A 22,328-nucleotide genomic window follows, 5' to 3' on the forward strand; every position below is an offset into this window, starting at 1 on the left:
GTAGTGCCTGCTATATTTGTAATTACATGTGTATTCCCCCATAGGAAAATTGGGTTAGTGTTGTGGCAGTCTGCCTTTAGTTTAGACAGTGCTTTGTGACATGCCTATCAACTCTATGTATTTACTCTAGTGTGATGTTACATTCAGATATCTGTCAGATGTACTGTTGCCTGGCCACCATACGTGGTGTATATTTCTGACAAAGCAGTGGGATGCTGTGAAGATGTATGTCACTAACTAGTGGAACGTATGTGGGCTTGGGACAGACAGGAGGGTGTGAATGCTTCAACTGTGTGAGTTTATCTACTCCAGTATTTGTGATATATCCCCATTTTCATGGCTTTAAACATCCCCTTTGTCAAGCTTGGTCCACATTTCTTGCACTAAGGAGTTATGTGTATACCGCTCGCCTGACCAGATTGTTTCAGGCTGTCCACGTTTATTGCTCATATTTCTGCTGTATTCCACAGGATCATTACTGGGATTTGTGTGGTAACTCACTATGATGATTTCATGATGTCTTTCAGTAACTGATACATGTCAGTTTCAGAAGAGTCTTCCTTCACAACATGTATGTTGACACAACCCCTGTTACTGTAGCAACATTCTACATTTATAATTGCAATACTTGCATTACGTTCCCTTGCACTAAGAGGTTGAGAGTTATGGTGCTGAGGTATGACTCCAGTACATGTTAGCATATGTTATATATGTATATATATATATATATATATATATATATATATATATATATATATATATATATATATATATATATATATATATATTTCCTTTTTATGTGTAAGCATGAGTATTGTATATTCCTTCTTAGATGTATCTCACCATATTTATCTGATATGTGTATATTTAGATATAAAAACATGACTGATTCCACACTATTTTCTCTAATTAGTAGTTAACAATTGTAGTAGTCAAAGCAGTCGATCACTACTATTCAGTACGTGTACTGAATAATATATTTGAAAAAGCAATAGGCATTTTTGCGGCTCAAATGGCTTAGTAGCGAAGTGCTGTGACTGAAATGTACAGGGTCCTGGGTTCAAGACCTGCATGGGCTATTTATTTTGTTGCTGGGCAGAACAAGGGCTAATGGAGACAGGGTGATTAAGGAGCTTTAAAGCAGCTTTAATCGGGTTTGAGCAACTGTAAGCGCTGCTAACGTACGGTTGAGTGAATACGCACTTATACTATGTAGGCTTTGCTTACCATTACACAAATCTGCTTAGCATTTACATTTAAGCAATGCTTAAACCTGCTAAGCATAGGCCAGCCCTGTTAACCAGTGATCACATTCCAGTCTGATCAAATAGCAGGGTAATGACATCTTTAATAAGTGTATTTAATTCCATGTACATAACATGCTTCTATGTGCTGTCATTAGAGTAGCAAGGGGTGTGAGTATACTGTATGGGACACCTGAGTATACATGAGTAGTACCACAATCTTTTCTCTTTGTATGTGTTTCATACTTGGGTAGTATACCAGGTTATATGCAGTCACACTTACATGTATTGTATTATTACATTACTACTTTTAACAGTGCTTTTCCAAGTAAGAGTAGATTGCAGATTGTAGTACTAGAACCATGCACTCCTGCATGCAAAGCTGCTCTGAGTACTCACTATTGTGTTCTTGGTATTTGAGCTGTATTTTTTATGTATCGCCTATTGGATATTGCTCTGATATATTGATATTAACTGTAGACTACTATGTTTTTAGGACATGTCATTGAGGACTGCTATCATGTAGTAATGGCATACCTAATAGTTTCAGATGTCTGTCTGTCAAAACATTCATACTAATGCATAGCCTGTTCTCTGTACAGATGTGCAGATATCAGGTATTCATCTTGGCTGCTTGCAGCCAATCTCTGATTGACTGACACTGACATGTCTGCCCAGCTGTGCTATGAATGCCACAGCTAGGAAACCCCACTCTGTATGCATCACATGCCATGGATACCTCAACCAGACTACCACAGTCAACAGAACATGTTTGGGTACAGGTGTCTAATCCAGACACTGGCCATGTTATGCAGTATATGTTGCATACATGCCAATTGGAGCACCTCACTGGCCCTCTTCAAGAGAAAAACAGATGAGTGGATGTTGAATTTAACTGTCACCCTGGGAATCACTCAAGTGGCATCAGTTCATAGGTTCATAGGTGTGTACTAGGCTAATGGCACTGGAACCTTTACAAGCTAAGCCCATAGGATTACCCTAGCATCATGCCATCCGTTAAACATTTCCTGATCTAAATGATGCCATGTCCTATGAATGTCTGAATCTGTAGTGTTCCAATATCAGCAAGACTGCTATTAGGAGAGTGGGCACTTCTCATAAGCAGGACTAAAGTCAGTTACTGCAGACACCCCCCCCCCCGCCTTTGGGACTACGATACACAATACAGTTTAGATGCAAATTAGATAAAAAAGTCTCCCAATTAGAATGTACTGATTTAAAAAAAACATGATTCTCAATTTATGGTCAGTTATAAAAGGTATCATTCTTATAAGCAGTTGATAGATGGCCTGCTGACAAATGTCAGGTGGCATGATACCAGTGTACTCACATGCCCTACTCTTCTGATCTCTCCACGGACATTAGCCTAGTACACACCTAGGAACACCTGCACCTATGGACCTCAGTACTGACAAATGTGTATGTGTGCATTACTGAGTATAACAGTGTTTGTGTGTTTGTAAACTTGTAGTTGAAAATACTCTGAGGGCCTTCTCACCTACTGCACCCCCCATTGCTATACTTAGAAAGGGCTGCTGCTGTAATTCACATTAAATGTACCTTGTGACACTATTCATATTCACCCTATGGGCTACCTGGAGCTTGCAGTACCAGCATAACTCTGTTCTACAAATGGGTAGATAGGCTGGGGTTATCCTCTGAGTCCTGGCAAATGTGAATATGTGTGTGTGTATGTGTGTACACTTGTGTGTGTCTGCATATTTGTAGGAGACAGCATTCTGAGGCCACATTCTCCAAATGCACCAAACCTTGCCATACCTTATAAGTGATGGTGATTTTGCTGACATTAGGAAAGCCATGACAAAACCCTCACTCTACTATCCATGTGGCATGTGCAATAAATGCATGTCCCTGTAGTAGCAATAATTAGATAGGAAATTGTCTGTATTGGAGTCCTGGTAAATGTGTGATTGTGGGTATGTCAGAGCATTACCATGGGTTTCAGTGAGTACAATATGGGGTGGGGGTGCTGGTTATACTGTCTTTACACCATGGTACCCCCAGTACATGTCCCAAGGTCCACTGTATGAGGACCACTGTCACCATCAGCCATACAGATAACTGATGACACTGTTTAGCCCAATGATGCATGTACTGTGTGCAAAACCTCTGTAACAGTATGGTCTCACTGACAAGGTAGTCAGCACTGCTAAATCAAAATCTGTCAAATGTGTCTACGACTGTGTATGTTTGTCAATGTGTATATGACAGTATGATATACTCTGTATTTTCCTTTAATACCCACTACATCCCCCATTACCATACTGTACAAGGCCTCATGATGTTGTTCACTTTACAGGAAGCTTGGGACACATCTCACCATACAAGCCCTGTGTTCTGTGCATTTAAGGCCAAACACATTAGTAGCAATAAGTACCTAGGTAGGGGTTCTAATCTCAGTGTTGCCAAATGATGGTGTATTTGAAGGTATCTACTTCAATTTGCAGGAAATATATTTTCCCAGGAGATCATTTGTCCGAGAACTAACTGGCAAAAGGTAGCATTGCAAAGCAATCATCTTGTGGAAATTCATTCCATCAAAACTAATAGTGGATGTGTAAATGCCCTTTTTCCCACTGTACAGCTGTACAGAAATACTGGAGTTGGTACACATAGTTGGATGCGGTTGTTGTGGGCACAGTCACACATATTGGGGGTATTGTGCGTATCCCCCTGCTTAGTGTGCTGTTATACTGTCCAGATTATGTTAAGAGGTTAAGTAGTTGGTAATCACACTATGTGTGGTTCTACGCCACCCCACACCCTCCAATGTGGGGGACTGTGCCCCCCCACACCAGCACAACTATGTATACCAGCTCTAGGATTGCACTACATTGGGGGAAAGGACATAAACCCTGCCAGTACCATTTCCACTGAAATTAAATTTGGCGGACTGATTATTTACTTATGTGATGTTTTGGCAATTTGGTCTTGGTGGAATTACATAGGCCAAAATGAGTTTTCTGCAAAATGAAGTACATCTATGTGAACAGTATTCTCTGTGTATTGCATCAACACAAACACCTGTGTGTGTGTGTGTGTGTGTGTGTGTGTGTGTGTGTGTGTGTGTGTGTGTGTGTGTGTGTGTGTGTGTAATTCACAAATATTTAGTGTGTGCCACCCAGTACACTTACCATTGTCCACTGTAGAAGAGTTGTTTATATCAGTCACCATGCAGTCATCTGTATACACCCCTCAGACCTATCAGCCATGTGACATGTAGTAACTGTTATATAGACCTGTGTTCAGCTGTACCGAGGATATGACACAGTCAATGTGTTACCACAGTGCCACACATCTTGTAGGAAAGGACAGCAGACCAACATCTTGCTGACACACAAACACCTAGAAAACAAACATAATACATTATGGAGACCACATTCAGTCAGTGTTAATAACAGAAATAATGCATCATGGCTGGACAGCTACACACCCTCACATGTAAGCATGAAACATTCCAGCTGACAACACTTTAAATAGCATTACATTGCTAAATCTTAGTACATTCACCCTGTGCATCACAACCATATTAGCATGTCCTTGCATCAATGGTATGGATGACAGGGATGTGGCACAGGTATTGTCATGTGCACAGAGTGTGTTGTGAGTTTGCCAGAGGCCTAGGCTGAGCTGTTTGGTTGACATCATGTGTGTGGGTTAGGGGGTTGTTTATTAAATGGCTTGTGCAGATGTGGTGTGTGTAGGTATGGAGGTGCCCTAGCTGTGATGGTGATGTGTGTGTGTGTGTGTGTGTGTGTGTGTGTGTGTGTGTGTGGATTCACACAGTTCTGCCATGTGGCTGCCCTATACAGGAGTATATTGGACAGCTGCAGACTGTACATGGCAGGGTGTACAGTTCACTGTGTCCAGCCACAGACACGAGAACTGCACCTGCCAGGGGCTGCACAGGCACCATCAGGCAGATGCCAAGATATGGTACTTTCCCCTGATGATAGCAATTGTCCGCTGGATCTGCATTCCTATTGGGACTGGCCAGGACTACATGCACGTGGCCTGCTGCATTGTGGTGTGGACAGCACCCCCTGCAGTGCTGGTGCTGGTACTGCCACTGTGGGAGTGGGAGTGAGATGTTGCACTTCCACGTTGACCTCCACTTGTTGGTGTTGCTGTCCTATGTCCACGTGGCCAATGCCCTACACTCACCACATGCTCTACCACAGATACCACATGGTTGAGGATTCCCACCATCTCATCCAGCTGTCTATCCATGACCCCTGCAAAATAACGGTGGGCATCTGCATGATTATGGATGTAGTCACGTACAGCCGGAAGAGTAGCCCTCTGGAGCCTCAGACCATGTCTGGTGTAACATTCCATATGCGCCTCTGCCTCCATGATGGGCCAAAACATGCATATGGTGACACCTGCTGTGGCAATTCTGCCAGGGGCATGATGGCCAGAAGACATTCCTAAAAGCACCCCTGTCCATCTGCCTGTGTGGGACCTCGCCGGCCATCCCACTGTGACTGCTGTGGACAGACACACTTGCCATAGTCATCACACTTTCCTGTCCCATGCCACCAACCGCCAACTGCCCTACATCTATGGCCACTGGTGATGGAGTATGTGTGGGCGTTGTGACTGTGTGTGGGGATGGGGGTGGTTAAAAGTGGGATGCCAGCCAATAGCACAGATTCAGCCCCTGACAACCCTGCCTATGCCTCACTATGCCTATCATCATTGTCAGAGTCTGTATGGACACTAATATCAGTTTGCCTGCAGGAGGGATCCTGACCCACTTTGCCACCTGTGAGAGGCAGCAAGGAATTTAAATTAAGACCTGTATATTATGGCTTACTTCTACACACACACACACACACACACACACACACACACACACACACACACACACACACACACACACACACACACACACACACACACTTACAGGTGAGGTGACACAAAGATATTACACAGACCTCTCATTACCCAACAGTTGACATGCATGACATATGGCACTCAACAGCATGCACTGCAGCCATTCATAATCCTTGTTACCAAAAATATACATCTCTGTGATGCATGAGTTGTGTTAGTAGGTGATGCCCCTTCCCCTGGAACACACTGCACCCATGTACACATTACTGGCATGTACAGTGCACCATACCACACAAGTGTACAGACCATTGCTGAATGTGTAGATGTCTGTCAGTTATGTTTGCTCTGTTGCTCATAGCCCCTATGTGATTGTCTGACACGTAACTGGGATGATATGACGCCTGATGTCAATAATTAATGCCTGCCTTGATTTGCAGATGTCATTAGCAGCAGTGCATGTATGTTCAATAAAATCTGGTTACACTGACAACCTTCAAAGCTTCATGTGGATATGAGGAGTGTAGACACCCCTGTTGACATGCCAGCCTCTTCTATGATATGCAGTGGGGCCATGATACTGCATTTGATAACATTACACACACCTGATATGTGACATATGACCTGTGCTATCTAATGCAGTAGCAAACAAATGTGTTAGTTGTGGAGATGCTGAATGAAATTCATACAATATGTGGGTTGCATAAGTGTGCACACCCTTAAAACAATGATTTGTTGAAGCACCTGTTAAGTGAACTACAGCAGTCACTAGTCCTGGAAGGGATATACTAGCATGGCCCATCTTTACTTGACATTATTTGGTCTATCTGCTCTACAAAGGTCACCCAACGCTGCCAGATTGCAAGGTCAGCTCATGTGCACAGCCCTTGGAGATCATACAGTGGCTACACTATTGCTGTAGAGTCTGGGTTACATCTGGCACAATTCAAAACTTTGACTGTGTTCAGATACAGACATTCGTAGCTAGCTTTGGATGTATGCTTCAGTTCATTGTTGTGTTTGAAGCTGACACCCTTCCCCATCCCCAGCCTTATTGCAGATGCCTGATGGGCTACACATGAGTGTTATTTTTCAGTGTTCCAAATTCCACCCCCATGTCTACCAGTCTAGTTCCAGCTAATGAACAGCAACCCTAAAGGTGTATACTGGCACCAGCAAGCTAAAAGTTGGGGATGGTGGCCCTGAGGTGGAGTGAGGTGCTGCTTGTGCACCATACGTATCTTTATGAATACTGTCTGTAGGTTTGAGCTTTGGTCTCATGACAACATTACACATGGCAACACATGCCTTTGGGAGACTTGATGCTATGCTTATGCTATCTGTACAGATCCCTGGATGATGTTTCATGTGGAACAAATCTTCCATCTGATTACCCTAACCCATAGGCCACAATTATGCAGAATCCAGCTGACTGTCAGCACAGGTACTACACAGGCAGTACTTGCTAGATATTCCTGCAACTCCCTCAGTGTTGCTGCATGTCTCTGGGCAGCCTCCATGACCAGTTTGCAACATGTTTTGTCATCTGTTTTGGATGGGCATCTGTTTCGTTTCTATGTCACTGTTGTCCCATATTTAATACACCTCTAGATCACTGTCTGTATTATTTCCCATGGTATATGCAATGGTGAGGTAAAGTTACTTTTCCCACTCCTGACTGCTACCTTTCAGATATGGGAATCCATTTCATGCTTTGTAAGATGTGTGCAAGCCATGGCTGCCTCTGTTGCAGGTGACTGGGCAAATGTCATGGACATACTTCTTGGACAGCAGACCATTACTTGGTGTGATATTGAGGCCTTGTACTTGATGGCAGGTGTGTACTCAAGAAGAGTGAAGGCTGTCAGTACATCACAAGCTGCCTCCACAATATGTTAATTGGAGTGTGTGCACACTTATGCTTCCAGTGTTTTGTAAGGTTTGTATACCCCATATTTGTTGTCCTAACATAGGATTTGGTATTACACATTCATTGCTCATGCTAGGATCACTTTACAGGTTGTAAAAGGTGTGGAATGTGTTACTGTGGTCTGCCGTTGTATATATCAGGAACAGTTGCCATTGTAATAGTGGTGTGTACACTGTTGCATCCACCTTAAAAGGGTAATGTTTCATACATGTCCCTACTGTTGGCCATTTGCCCCACCATTTTGTTTATCTCTGTCCACACATCTTGCACTGACAGGTTGTGAGGTATACTGCAGGAATCTTGCATACCCTTCAGATATGCGACAGTGGTGACCACTGTGATGCAATGCAGTTAACACCAACAAAAAAAACATGTACAGCATGCATTATGTGTAGGTATATTAAATGTTTGCATAGCAAATAGCATGGCCTTAACATGGCCAGTGTATTGGAAAACCTGAACCAAACAACTCCTTACTCACTAGCTACAAATGTTGTGGACAGGGTTGCAGTTTTTCCAGTTGTATACCAGGGGGACCTAATTAGTTGTGGGAGAGAAGTAATGTCAGTAGCCACACCTGTGGCAATGGTACATAGTGGAAGCAGCATTTCAGCACATGAACAGTACAAACTCCAATATGAAGGACTATGCACATCTGTACATTACTACACTCCAGCAACAGACTATCTTATCTGGCATATGCATGTAGATACTTTACAAATAAAGATGGATAAGCAACAGTGTTCTAGTGATGTACACTGGGGCCTTACCTGCACGCTCCTTGTCCATTGTGTGGGTGACACCCACCTCCACAATGCTGTCTTCGGCTTCATGGCTTGTCCAGCGGGTGGGTGCCCCAAGGCTGGCGAGGAGCTCCTCAGCATGTGTCAGTTGGGGCTGGATGACTTGACCCTCACCTGTGGCTTGCCATTCCTTCACAATGGCAGCAGCCCACTGACAGGCATGGCAGATGAGGTCAGTGTAACAATGCTGCACCTGCTTATAATTTTGGCTGTGCAGTATGACATTGTTTACCCTGTGGACAAGGTCGTTCCACAGGGCAGTCCTCTCCTGCAGATCCTGTACTCTGCAGCTGAACAATATGTTGTAATGCTGTATAACAAATTGTATTATGTTGTCATTCTCTATGTTGGTGAATGCTGGCAGCCATGGACATTGCATATTACCTGGAAGACATAAACAGGAAAAAAGGTCACAGGAACTCATATGGTTATCCACTTGCACATCAACACAGGATAGTACATGCAAACAATCCAGAGTATACCATAACACTGTAAGCTATCATGGCTTTGGCATCTTGCATTACACTTCTGGCCCTGACCTGTGTAGCTCCCCCACTGTTGGACACTTAATTGCATAATCCTCTATTCTCCATTAATTTCTGTGTAGAGGAATGACAGTGGCCATCTTCCATGTGGATGGTGTGTGGATGGTGGCAAGTCTGTGTTTGACTGTAATGTGTGATGGAGCTTTGAGCACATGCCTGAGCTCATGTAGGAGGCAGACTGTGATGCTCCCATGCCCCATGGAGACTTGCTGTTGTTGCCATCAGTAGGCATTATGTGCATGCTCACCATTGATGAGAGCAGGAGTGTGGCTGATGTGCATATCCCCCTGTACAAATGTTGTGGACAGGGTGGCACTGTTCCCACCTAACCTGTCTGATGCAGGTTGTCTGTATCCATGGCATGTGTGTATAAGGTGTGCTTTACCCCCAGTACAGGTCAAATTGTGTTACTGCCTCTGAGACTGACTACATATGTGGAGACATTGTTGCAATTGGCCTTGGTGTATGGATATGTCTTGAGTTATAGTCATAGTCAGCCTTACAGAAAGTCACCTGTGAACCTACATGCTTGCTCAGATAGAGGTGGACTTGCTTCCAAGTTGTGGTCTGCACCTATGTGTCCCTGTACAGCCACTATGGCAACCTATTATGTGCTTTGTGTATTGCTGGTGTCCACCAAGGGGGATTACTTTATCGTTGGTAGAGGCAGGTTGTACAGGTCAGGTACTGCTGATTCCATATAGCTACACTGGATATAAAGTGTACACACCCCTGTTACAATGCCTGGTATTTGTGCAATTGAAACATGACCCCACAAATGCTCATTTCAATACAATCCACATCTGAAATGTGACCTCTAACCTGCTCAATTCAATTGAAAACATAACAATTTGTTCTGTGAAAACATATGGGGAATAATACTCAGTGCAGTAAGCCAGTTGAATGTGTGCACCCCCTTAAACTGATATGTTATGTAAACACCTGCTGACATGATTACAGCATCCATTTGTCTTGGTTTGTACTCTAACATCATGTCACATCTTCACTTGGCAATGGTTGCTCACGTTCCTTGAAACAGATTTGTTTCTTTTTCAATAGAATTGAACAGGTTATGGGTCACATTTGAGGTGAGAAACATTTTGAAATGATTTTCTGTGGTCTCATTGGCATATAGCACACACACCTGGCATTCCAACAGAGGTGCATACACTTTGGATATCCAGTGTATATGGGTGTTGATATAGCTGTTAGTGGTAGGTATGGACAGTGGCTCATAACACAGTTGTACACTTCTCTGATTACTACCTGATAATTATGCCTACTGTAGTACCCACATCAGTGCCATGGCAATGCAATAATTAGTAGCTGTACACATTTTATTTTGCTTTATGCAGTAACACTGATATTATACACATGTGCAACATGCACAACCTATTTTCCAGACTGCTTGTAACCCATGTTATTACTTTTGTGCCTTTCAGCCAAACATATGTATACATACATGTGCTCAGGGGATACCCAATATACATTTATGTTCTATGTCAGTATGGCAAGTGTATTTACAGTCTTGCAGTTCAATCATACTTCTCAACCTGTTATGCCAGGATGTCTGGACAATGGTCCACATCAATGGGTGACAACAGGGAAATCAATATTGATAACGTATTAATATAGCTGACTTAACACAAGTATATGTATATGTGACTACAGATATCAGTCACAACTGTGACTATTGTCTGGCAGAACACTGTACAGCTGATTATTAATTCAATATATCACATGAACTTTAACACACACACATCTGCAACAGTACTTTACTATGCACATGTCCTATATAGGAATCTTAGATTTACAATACAAACATGTATAATGCTCATATTCACAGGTAACATATGGATACAGACAACATCCCATTAAATGGCCTAGCAGTGGCACAGTCACAACTTTTTGACAGACACTGTAGTAGTTGCCATATGTGAGCTGTTCTTTCCCAGGGTGAGTCAGGCTACTCAGCTGTGACACTACCTCTCCATCTCTTAGAGCATCACATCTTAACAAAGCCTAAAATTAGGGGAGGATAAATAGGCACAAATCTTAAATATGCCTGTTACAAACCTATGAAGTTTGTCGCATAATACATTTTGCATTACCATGACTGTTCTGAAGGGGGTGGGGTCTGAAACTCAAGTGTTTCTCATTACGTCATGACTTCCACCCCAGCTATTTGCCAGAATAATATTGATGTTAGGAGGAACAGACCAAACGCTATGACGGGTAGATATCGACATTCTATGAAGATCTGTACAGTTGACAGGTATGGCCCACTGCAGACAGAGCCAGATGCTATGTCCATAGCAGTTGTTCTGCAGGACATCATTACAAGTCTTGTTCGCACATATAATTCTTTCAAAATCATCCATCCCATTATTACAGACTAAGTACTACATTCAATTACATGCTTACATGTTTCACATGCCTGTTTTATTTTTATGCTATCTTCTGTGTTCCAGTTTTATGTCTTCCTTGTTTTGGTTGCTTTTTTATTAGTTTTTATTCTTTTCTTTCGTTCTCTCTCTCTGTGTCTCCACTACAGGGATCAAGCTGGTTTGAATGTCTGAATAGGTTGCAGCATGGCTTTTGTAGGTGTTGCTCATGAGCAAGTGATGGCCTCTGCACCCCCACTTCCTGATTGCATGCAGGCAGCTGTGTAGTTCTAATAGCCAATGTCATAGCAACCCACTACTATAGATGACTACTTCATGTGGCTGTTGTTCCTTTACCTTGCCTGTATGGAAGACATCCTTCATGTGTGGGAACAGCAGTGTTACAGACAGCAGGTAGGAATACCTCTTACAACAAGACTTGTAGACAAAGGCCAACTACATGTTTGTATGAGTGTGAGTATTTCTGTTATATGCTTTAAATACTGCTAGTTTTACAGGGTTTGTGTGTACATGCTAGTTTTGCATGGAATGCAGTCTGTCTGCATAGCTGTCAACTGTGGGGCTACCCACATAATGGCCAGAGGTTTGGCTGCTATGGTTTATCTGTTCCCCAGACAGGTGTTGTCCTTGACAAATCAGTGGCATTCTCTCTGTTGGTTGCTATCAGTACATGGCAACATCCATTTGTGTTTCTCATGTCATATTCCTCAGAAGAGTATGTTGCAACCAATCCTGTAACACAAGCAACTTTCATTGTGTCTAACAGCAATATTTCAAATATGGCCATGTGTTTTGGACTCTGTCTTCTACTTATATACCAGGCCTTGTCCAGATGTCATGCAACAATAGGTTGATAGGTATGGTCTATAATTATTTAGTGCTGACATTCCTGCTATCATTCCAGTGATGTTGTGGACTCCCACACATGTTGTGGGGTAGGGGCCATAAATATGAGGGCTATGGCTGGACAACATGTGAGACCCTGCACAGTCCAGAGTTCAGTGTATAGAGAACTGTGTTATATGCCCTTGTAAGATATTTTATGGGGGAGGGGTATTAAATGTTTTTAACCTAGGCTGAACATGTCAGGGATATTATTAATAAGAAACATAAAGGTGCATGGCTGTACATTTTCATACATTTCAACATGGGGCAGTGGTGGGTTAGAGCTTACTGTTTTGGACACAGTTCTGCTTGTCAGTGTGATAGTACATTTTAAAGTGAAGTATTGTTATGTAAAGAATCCATTTATATTGTAACATGTGGTACATTTCCTCATAGGAGGTTAACCACGGAGTGTAATTGGAGGCTTTTGAAGTCATTAAGTGTTGATTGCTTCTTGTCTTCAAGGCAAGTTTTTTTACTGTTGTTGTACCTAAAGGCTTTGGCCAAGACAGCAGAGTATCTTATTTTTTTGCGGATTACTTTGAGTTACCACCTGTCCCTCTTTGCGAGGGACATACCCTCTTTGTGCAGTTGTGTCCTGCTGATGACAACTGACAAATGGCAAATGTTCTGAGATGGTAGGACCAATAATGTGTCATATGTTTTCTTTGATAGCTGCATAAATCAGTTATTTTGTATTTCAAACACCTAATTGATGAGGGATCTCAACCTTTATTTGAGGCTAAGGGAGGTTTTCCAGTATTCAGATTTCACTTATTCCGCATCATATATTTATATATATATATAGATATATATATATATATATATATATATATATATATATATATGTATATAGATATATATATATATATATATATATATATAAATATATATAAATATATATATATATATATATATATATATATATATATATATATATATATATATATATATATATACACATACATATATATATATATATATATATATATATATATATATATATATATATATATATATATATATATACATACATACACACACGCATATATATATCTATATATATATATATATATATATATATATATATATATATATATATATATATATATAAATATATATATATATATATATATATATATATATATATGTATGTATATATATATATATATATATATATATATATATATATATATTTTACCTAATGTGCTGCATGATATATTTGAATAAACATCAGACAGATTTACAGCTCATATGGCTTAGTGGTAACATGCTGTGATTTATGGTGTGCAGGATCCTGGGTTCAAGTCCTGCAACGGCTGATTATTTTGTTGCTGGGTAGAACAAGGGCTGTTGGATACAGAGTGATTAAGGCAATTTAAGTAGGTGTAAGTGTGTTTGTGTGGGTTTGCGTGATGGTAAGCAATGCTAACTTCTGGTTAAATATGCTTGCAGACAATTAGTCTTAAAAGTGCTTAATCTGTGTAGGCACTGCTTACCACCATGCAAACAGACTTAGTCCCACTTACTACTGCTTACTCCTGCTTACCCCCGCTCTAATTTCTTTAAAATAAAATAAAAAAAGGGTGATAGGAAAGTGGTGAAAAAGGGGGCATGAAGAGGGTAAAACAATATGACAGATAACTAGGAATGTGCAGGATGAGTGTAGGGAAGGTCCATAGTTGTCCATTTCTTCTACAGCAACAGCTGTGCATATATATATATATATATATATATATATATATATATATATATATATATACATACAGAATTTGGAGGTAAATTTGGACAATCAAACCCTTGAGAGAGAGGTGTGAGGATAACAATAATGTGTTTTGATGCCAGCTAGAGAAGATTGCATGTGTCCAGTGGACACATGCGCAAAATGTACAGCTATGTCATCATCTTCTTTCGGCTGTTCCCGTTAGGGGTCGCCACAGCAGATCACCTGTTTCCATTTCTTCCTGTCCTCTGCATCTTGCTCTGTCACACCAACCACCTGCATATCCTCTCTCACCACATCCATAAACCTTATCATAGACCTTCCTCTTTTCCTGTTATCTGATAGCTTCATCCTTAGCATCTTTTTCCCAATATACTCAGCATCCCTCCTCAGCACATGTCCAAACCAACGTAATCGTGCCTCTCTGGCTTTGTCTCCAAACCTTCCAACCTGGGCTGACCCTCTAATATACTTATTCCTAATCCTGTCCACCCTCGTCACACCCAGTGCAAATCTTAACATCTTTAATTCTGCCACATCCAGCTCAGACTCCTGCCTTTTTGTCAATGCCACTGTCTCCAACCCATGTAACATAGCTGGTCTCACTACCCTCTTGTAGACCTTCCCTTTCACTCTTACAGGTACTCGTCTGTCACAAATCACTCCTGACACTCTTCTCCACCCACTCCATCCTGCCTGTACTCTCCCTTCTCCACCCACTCCATCCTGCCTGTACTCTCTTCTTCACCTCTCTTCCACACTCACCGTTACTCTGAACTACTGACCCCAAGTATTTAAACTCATCCACCTTCGCCACCTCTACTCCTTGCATCCTCACCATTCCTCTATCATCCCTCTCATTCACACACATATATTCTGTCTTAGTCCTGCTGACCTTCATTCCTCTTCTCTCTAGAGCATATCTCCATCTCTCCAAGGTCTCCTCCACCTGTTCCCTACTATCACTACAGATCACAATGTAATCTGCAAACATCATAGTCCACGGGGACTCCTGTCTGATCTCATCTGTCAACCTATCCATCACCATTGCAAATAAGAAAGGGCTCAGAGCTGATCCTTGATGTAACCCCACCTCCACCTTAAATGCATCCATCACTCCCACCGCAGATCTCACCACTGTCACACTACCCTCGTACATATCCTGTACCACTCTTACTAACTTTTCTGGCACTCCTGACTTCCTCATACAATACCACAACTCCTCTCTAGGCACCCTGTCATATGCTTTCTCTAAGTCTACAAAAGAACAATGCAACTCCTTCCGACATTCTCTGTATTTCTCCATCAACACTCTCAGAGCAAAGATCGCATCTGTCGTGCTCTTTCCTGGCATGAAACCATACTGCTGATCACTAATCATCACGTCCCTTCTGAACCTTGCTTCCACTACTCTTTCCCTTAACTTCATGCTGTGACTGATCAATTTTATCCCTCTGTAGTTACTACAGTTCCGCACATAAACCTTATTCTTAAAAATCGGTACCAAAACACTTTTTCTCCATTCCTCAGGCATCCTCTCTCTTTCCAATATTTCATTAAACAATCTGATTAAAAACTCCACTGCCATTTCACCTAAACACCTCCATGCTACCACAGGTATGTCATCTGGGCCAACAGCCTTTCCATTCTTCATTCTCTTCATAGCTATCCTTACTTCCTCCTTGCAAATCCATTGTACTTCATGATTCACTATCCCTACATCATCCAACCTTCTCTCCCTCTCATTCTCTTCATTCATCAACCCCTCAAAGTACTCTTTTCATCTCCTCAACACACTCTCCTCACTTGTGAGTATGTTTCCCTCATTATCCTTTATCACCTTTACCTGCTGCACATCTTTCCTAGCTCGGTTCCTCTGTCTAGCCATGTATGGGGCGACATTTTTTGGGGGGAACAGATTGCTCTTTTTTATTTTTTTAAGGTGAGAGTGGGATGTTGGGGAAGGATAGTAGGTATATTTGGGGAAGTATGTTGGGTAGGAAAACAGACAAGACAGACAAGACAGCATACAGGGGCAGTCTATGACACATATGGGGAGTAAACACCTTGGACGGGGAGGGATGTTTTGTAATCAGAAGTGCACGAGCCCCCAAATGGATACAGTGGGACTAAGGTCACCACCCATGGGCTGTCACCACTGCACCTTCATGGCCCCAAAGGTGGCTGTGCTGGGGGCTGAGCAGGAGGGACAGGTTGACCCTGTAAATGTCCCACGCAGCCATCAAGTTGGTGTATCAGATCTCCAAATTCCTTGTGGAGATCGCTATTCACCAGACCCCGAACCTGGCCTTGGGTGACAGGATCCTGTTTGACCTCATAAATTTCAATGTTATTAGAACAACAGGGCACATGTCCCAACAGTAGGTTTGGTGGAAAACATACCCATTCATTTATGTGTTTACATTATTGGTGAAGATAAGGTGGGGGAGAGAGATGTCATTTAACAAATGCAGATTCTTGCAGTGGTCACAGCTTTAATGATCATTGCTCAACTCATTACTCTACAGGTATTATTACAACTATAGCCTTGGGTTGGGCAGTGGTATGTTTGTACACAGTATAATTACAGCCTTCTTATAGCTACTTTGAACTTTCTCTTACCTGGTAGACCTGTGCAGGGAATGTTTGTTAATACTACATGACTGTTTCTACCCATATTCCCATAGTCAGTGTTACATATATGCACTCATACTGTGTGTGAGTGTGCTACTGACACACTCTGCCTTGATTTCTGTCAGTCACCCTGGTTGTTGTTAGCAGGGGCCTGTAGCTGTGACAGCATGTCACTTTTGAATATTTCTTGGGGGAGACCACTTGGTGTATGTACTTATCTTGCTGTCATTTGCAGCCTTGGGTTGGACCATGGGTGCTGGACACAGTATAACTACAGCCTTCTTAAAGCTACTTTTTTACTTTATCTTACCTGGAAGACCTGTGGAGGGAATGTTTGCTAATACTACATGACTGTTTCTACACATTTTTACAAACTCCTAGTTGAAATTATGCATACAGCTTATTACCACTCCTGGGATTCGAATCGTGGCTGTTTCTGCTAAACATACAATAAGTGTGTGTTTCTTCACAGCAAACTATTGAGAAACTGTTGTTTTTTCCTTGAATGATTGCTTTCACATTCTCTCTTTGCTGTACACTCTGACCTTGTATTTACAACATTCTTATACATACATTCATATACATACCTGTTCACATAGTACAGTGTGGAAAACAGTGATTAACACAACATTACTATTCATATATCAGATCTTGCTGCATGACATTTGTAATATCAGTTAATCGTGTGTGTTATAGAGGCATTCACTTTGTCAGATGAGACTTTTGATTGTTTAATGCTTTCAGGGCTATAGTTGCTATGCATATCCTGTACACATTTCAAATCATACCATACCAGAGTAAGCACAACCAGTCCAGGGTTTAGAATTTTATTCACAGGAAACTGCATTTTATTAATATATGACCTCTATGAGACTATTATTGTAATATTGTATGCTTTATTCAGTAGAACACATGCCCATTTTTAATAGTGCCAGATGACATTCTACTCCTTTATATTTATTTGATATGAATAGTACAAGCTAGATTGCTACTCACTAGCCTCGAGACACAGCCTTTGCAACCTGCTGGCCTGGTCTTCCTGGTTTGCAACCCACTCAGCTGGAGTGGTAATGAAGATAAAGAAACATTTATGTATACCTATCCATCACATACACATTCTGGACTTTGGTAAACAGTTATTGCCATGAATACTTACATACTACAAGGACATCACCCCTCTTTTTTGCTGCTTGGACCAACTGTTCCAAGAGCTCCCTCTTTCTCCACTTCACGTCGGCATAGTAGTGCTGGACCTGCTCACCAGTCCAAGGGATGCCAGTGGCACTGGTGAGATCATGGGTGAGACTTTCCCAGGCTTCTGCTTTGTATTGGGAGCCCTGATACTGGTCCTGCAGCAGTCTCACATCATGTGCTTTTACAAGGAGTCCTACCATGACCTTGGCCTCCTGTATGTCCCAGCGCTGCACCCAAAAGGGAGTGCCCTCTCCAACTTCTGCTATACTACTTACAGTGGGGAGTTACAACCAGTTATGAGTTGTATTCCCACCTGCAAGGTTTAAATATGGCCAATTTCTTACCCTTTGCCATGATTGGATGGTTTTGAATATGCTGAGCTAAGCTACGGGCAAACCTGCTTAACTAAGGTTGGCAGCACTTAAAGAGGCAGGCTCAGCACTGCTTACCAATGGGCAAATACACTTAGCTAGGCTACTCATTGCTTAGCATTCATATTTACACAATACTTATACCCAGTCAGCATAGCTGTGCAATGCTTAGCATTGCTTATGTTTTATTTTATGGACTACCACCTGTATGGGATTGATTCATCATTCCTGACATATTTTAAATTTGTTTACCTTCCCTGATTCCCTGACATCCCCCAATGTGCTTTCATTAAATTTATTCTTGTGTGACTATACTGTATGGGACACTTGTGTTTATATGTGGGTTTTACAACTTTATTACACTGACACCTCACATCTGGGCCTAATACACTACTCTGGTTGAGAAATATAAGTTACTTCCTACATAAATATACCAATACATTAAAATTGTAATGATTTCACAAACAAAAGGATTTTGGGAGGCTCAAACCATGAATGACTACATGCAAGGTATACACTCTAACCACTACACTATTGCACTACTGGTTACTATTGTGATTTAACTTATCATATCATTTCAGCTGGGCTAAGCATAGCTAAGCAACGGGCACACTCACGCAGCTATGCTTAAACTTTATTGCAGATGTGTAAAAAAAAAAAGGATTTATTTGTTGGGGGCTGTGCTTTGCAAATGTTGATGACATATAACTTTTCACAGTATGTCCGAATATTTGCATTATATTCTTGGTCCACTTTTCATAAACTTGTGTCTCTGTGGCACATTAAAGACTGAAGTTTGACAATAATGACAGATATTTGCGTTTTATATTTCATACCCTTTAAAAAATTCATGCTAATGCTAACCCTGCGATTCTATCAACTTTTGTGTAATGGCAGTATTTTAGAGTTGTCCTTTATGGCTTTGTCCAGACTTCTTACTTTAACTGGTTAACTAGTGAAAAACAAATATAAACCTGGCCGAAAGTTGTAGGTTTACGAAACCCAAAGAACTGAAGCAAAGGCACAACAGGCTCAGATCAAACCTTTTAATGTTAGCGCTTTCGGTAGAGAGAATCTCCCCACCTTCCTCAGACAATATAATACAAAAAATGTAAAGCCAATAACCTTGGTTAAATACCCCACTCAATCATGACATCATGACTATTACTGGCGATTAAAAAGTTTAGTTAAAAAATCACACCTATAATAAAGTTAAACATATTACAACATTCTTTTGTTGTGTAAAAAGCATACATCAATATAAAAATACTTTATGAATTAAACTTTGGTTTAAAAATAAAACAGAATTTAAAATAAAAGAAGAGACATATGAGCAAGCAAGACAAGAGAAAATATATGATTATAAAAATTATTGTTATAATAGTTAAAATTATTATAACCATAATTATGCGTAAATGCATAAAAGCTGCAACCAAGATGAAGGTGTATTTGAGAGTGACAAGGAATCAAAAAATTACAATGGTTGAAATAATTGAATTTTTATCCCTATCTATTAAGAGCCTTTAACTTCAAAATATATTTAATGGACAATAATTCATTTAATCCTGGGGCAGTGTAGGAAGCAGTCCGAATTTGCCAAAAAAGCTCCTGTTGTTCAAGTTGTAACTGCCACGGACCCCCTTTAAAATGGGGTTGTACCTGTTGTATTACTGCAAAATGGAAATAGTGGTCTGAATTCTGGGATACATGTTTTGCCAAAGAATTTTTAATATCACCATTTCCAATAGCATAAAGATGCTCGTACATTCTTTTCTTGAGTGGTCTATCGGTCTTACCAATGTAGAAAGCAGGACACTTTCCACACAGAGCCGCATAGACCACTCCTTTAGAATTACAATTAAATGACCCATTGATACAAAAATCTTTCCCAGCCATGTTAATGGTGTTACAAACTAAGATGTGTTTACAGTATTGGCAAGCACCACACTTGTTCATTCCTGATCTCTTATTTTTAGATGTAACCCTAGTTTGTTCTAAAAGGTTCTTTAAATTCTGACCTCGTCTATATACTTTAACGGGTTGTAAGGTATGCGTTTTAGACGTAAAACCCTTCACAAATTTCATGGTAATGCAAAATCTGTTATTGTTTCAACTTTTTAAGTTTGTAATTGTGATTGTCCCTTATGTCTTTGTCCAGATTTCTTACTTTGATGGGTTGAGAGATGTAACGAGCGATTTCACTTCTTAAATTGATGTATGGCAATTCTGGTGTGCAGGGAGCATGTGTATTGTGAGGACACTGCTCTCAAACATGCCCCCTGCTCTCATACACATCCCCGTGTACGTATTACAGCATGACAGCGCGCCTTCATACATATGCATAGTGCGCTGCCGTGCTGCACAAGAATGGTCCCTTCCATGCAGGAATAAGTTATTCCTGCATGGACATTTGCTGAATCCGGGGGATAGACTTTCAACATTGGAACTTCTGGTGTTCGAATGTTGATTCCATGGTTATCATTTCCAACATTTTTGGTAATTCAGTATTACCAAATTGGGAGAAACTAGTCGACCGTTTTGTGGAAAAGTATTTTGATTATCCACATTTTGATAGTAAACTGTTAATTTCTTCACATCTGTACTTTTCTGAAATAGAATTGACTTTTTGTAATCTAATGTACGAATTTAGCTGGAGTTTTATTTCACGCCTCTCTTAATTTTAATTTACTGCTTTGGCTGTCAGCAACCAAAAGATCACATCTTCCTCCAATGAACCATTACCACTGTTTAAATTAAAATATTTAGTGGTGACACAGGAGTTTGAAAGGTAGGGTCCTAGCTATGAAGATGAAATACCTTTAAGGAGCAGGTTAGAAAACAGATGCAGGGCAGCATCATAGGTAAGTGCCTTTAGATAGGGTAGGAGAGTTGTACCCTCTAAACACTGCAACAAATTAATGTACTGAGCTATTAATAGTCTACTTTTTATAATTAAGTGTCGATGGTTTGATTCCTTCCCACTTCACTGACTTTCTGTGTGACTCTGAGCAAGTTACCTAACCAGATATTGCTCCTGGATCGTGCCAAAAAAGGGACATTTGTTTTTAATGGGCTTACTAAAATTAACAAATAGGTAAAAATAAAAATAATAACTTTTCTAAGTTCAATACATGCATATGCATTTGAGCTATAAAGACAACATTTATCATGTTTCACACAGGGTTTGTCCTAGTGAAGCAGAAGCTCTGTAATTCATCTCTCCGCTAAGGAAATACATTGGGCAGGATTCACGATGGCTTGCACGGAGTCTAAGAGTCGTGTAAGACTTCATGCAGTCATCACGATCCAGGAACAGCACAAAATCCCGTGTAAGACACCAGCTAAAATGACTCTTACACGGGCAGGGCGTGGATATGCTAATCACCTCATATGCAGCCGAAAGGCATGCAAATGAGTTAGATTAGCGATCCACGAAGCTGAAACCAGCCCGTGTAAGAGTCGTGTTAGGTGCAGAAATGTACTCAGTTGACAACTGAGTATGTTACTGCAAATAACAAAATGGAGCCATGACAGCTCCAAATAAAGTGTGCAAATGTTGCAGTCAGCATGCCAATGGCCAAATATGTGGCCATTGGCACTGTAACCTGATGCGAACATGAAATAAAATACTTTTTTGTTTTCTGCGATCGGCGATGTTTAAACGCAGCTTAGCCCTGCGCAAATGGGCTGTGCTAAATAAGACATAAAAATAAAGG

This window comes from Protopterus annectens, chromosome 1.part1, assembly GCF_019279795.1.
Source record: "Protopterus annectens isolate FY-2018-M chromosome 1.part1, PAN1.0, whole genome shotgun sequence".
Taxonomy (NCBI): domain Eukaryota; kingdom Metazoa; phylum Chordata; order Ceratodontiformes; family Protopteridae; genus Protopterus; species Protopterus annectens.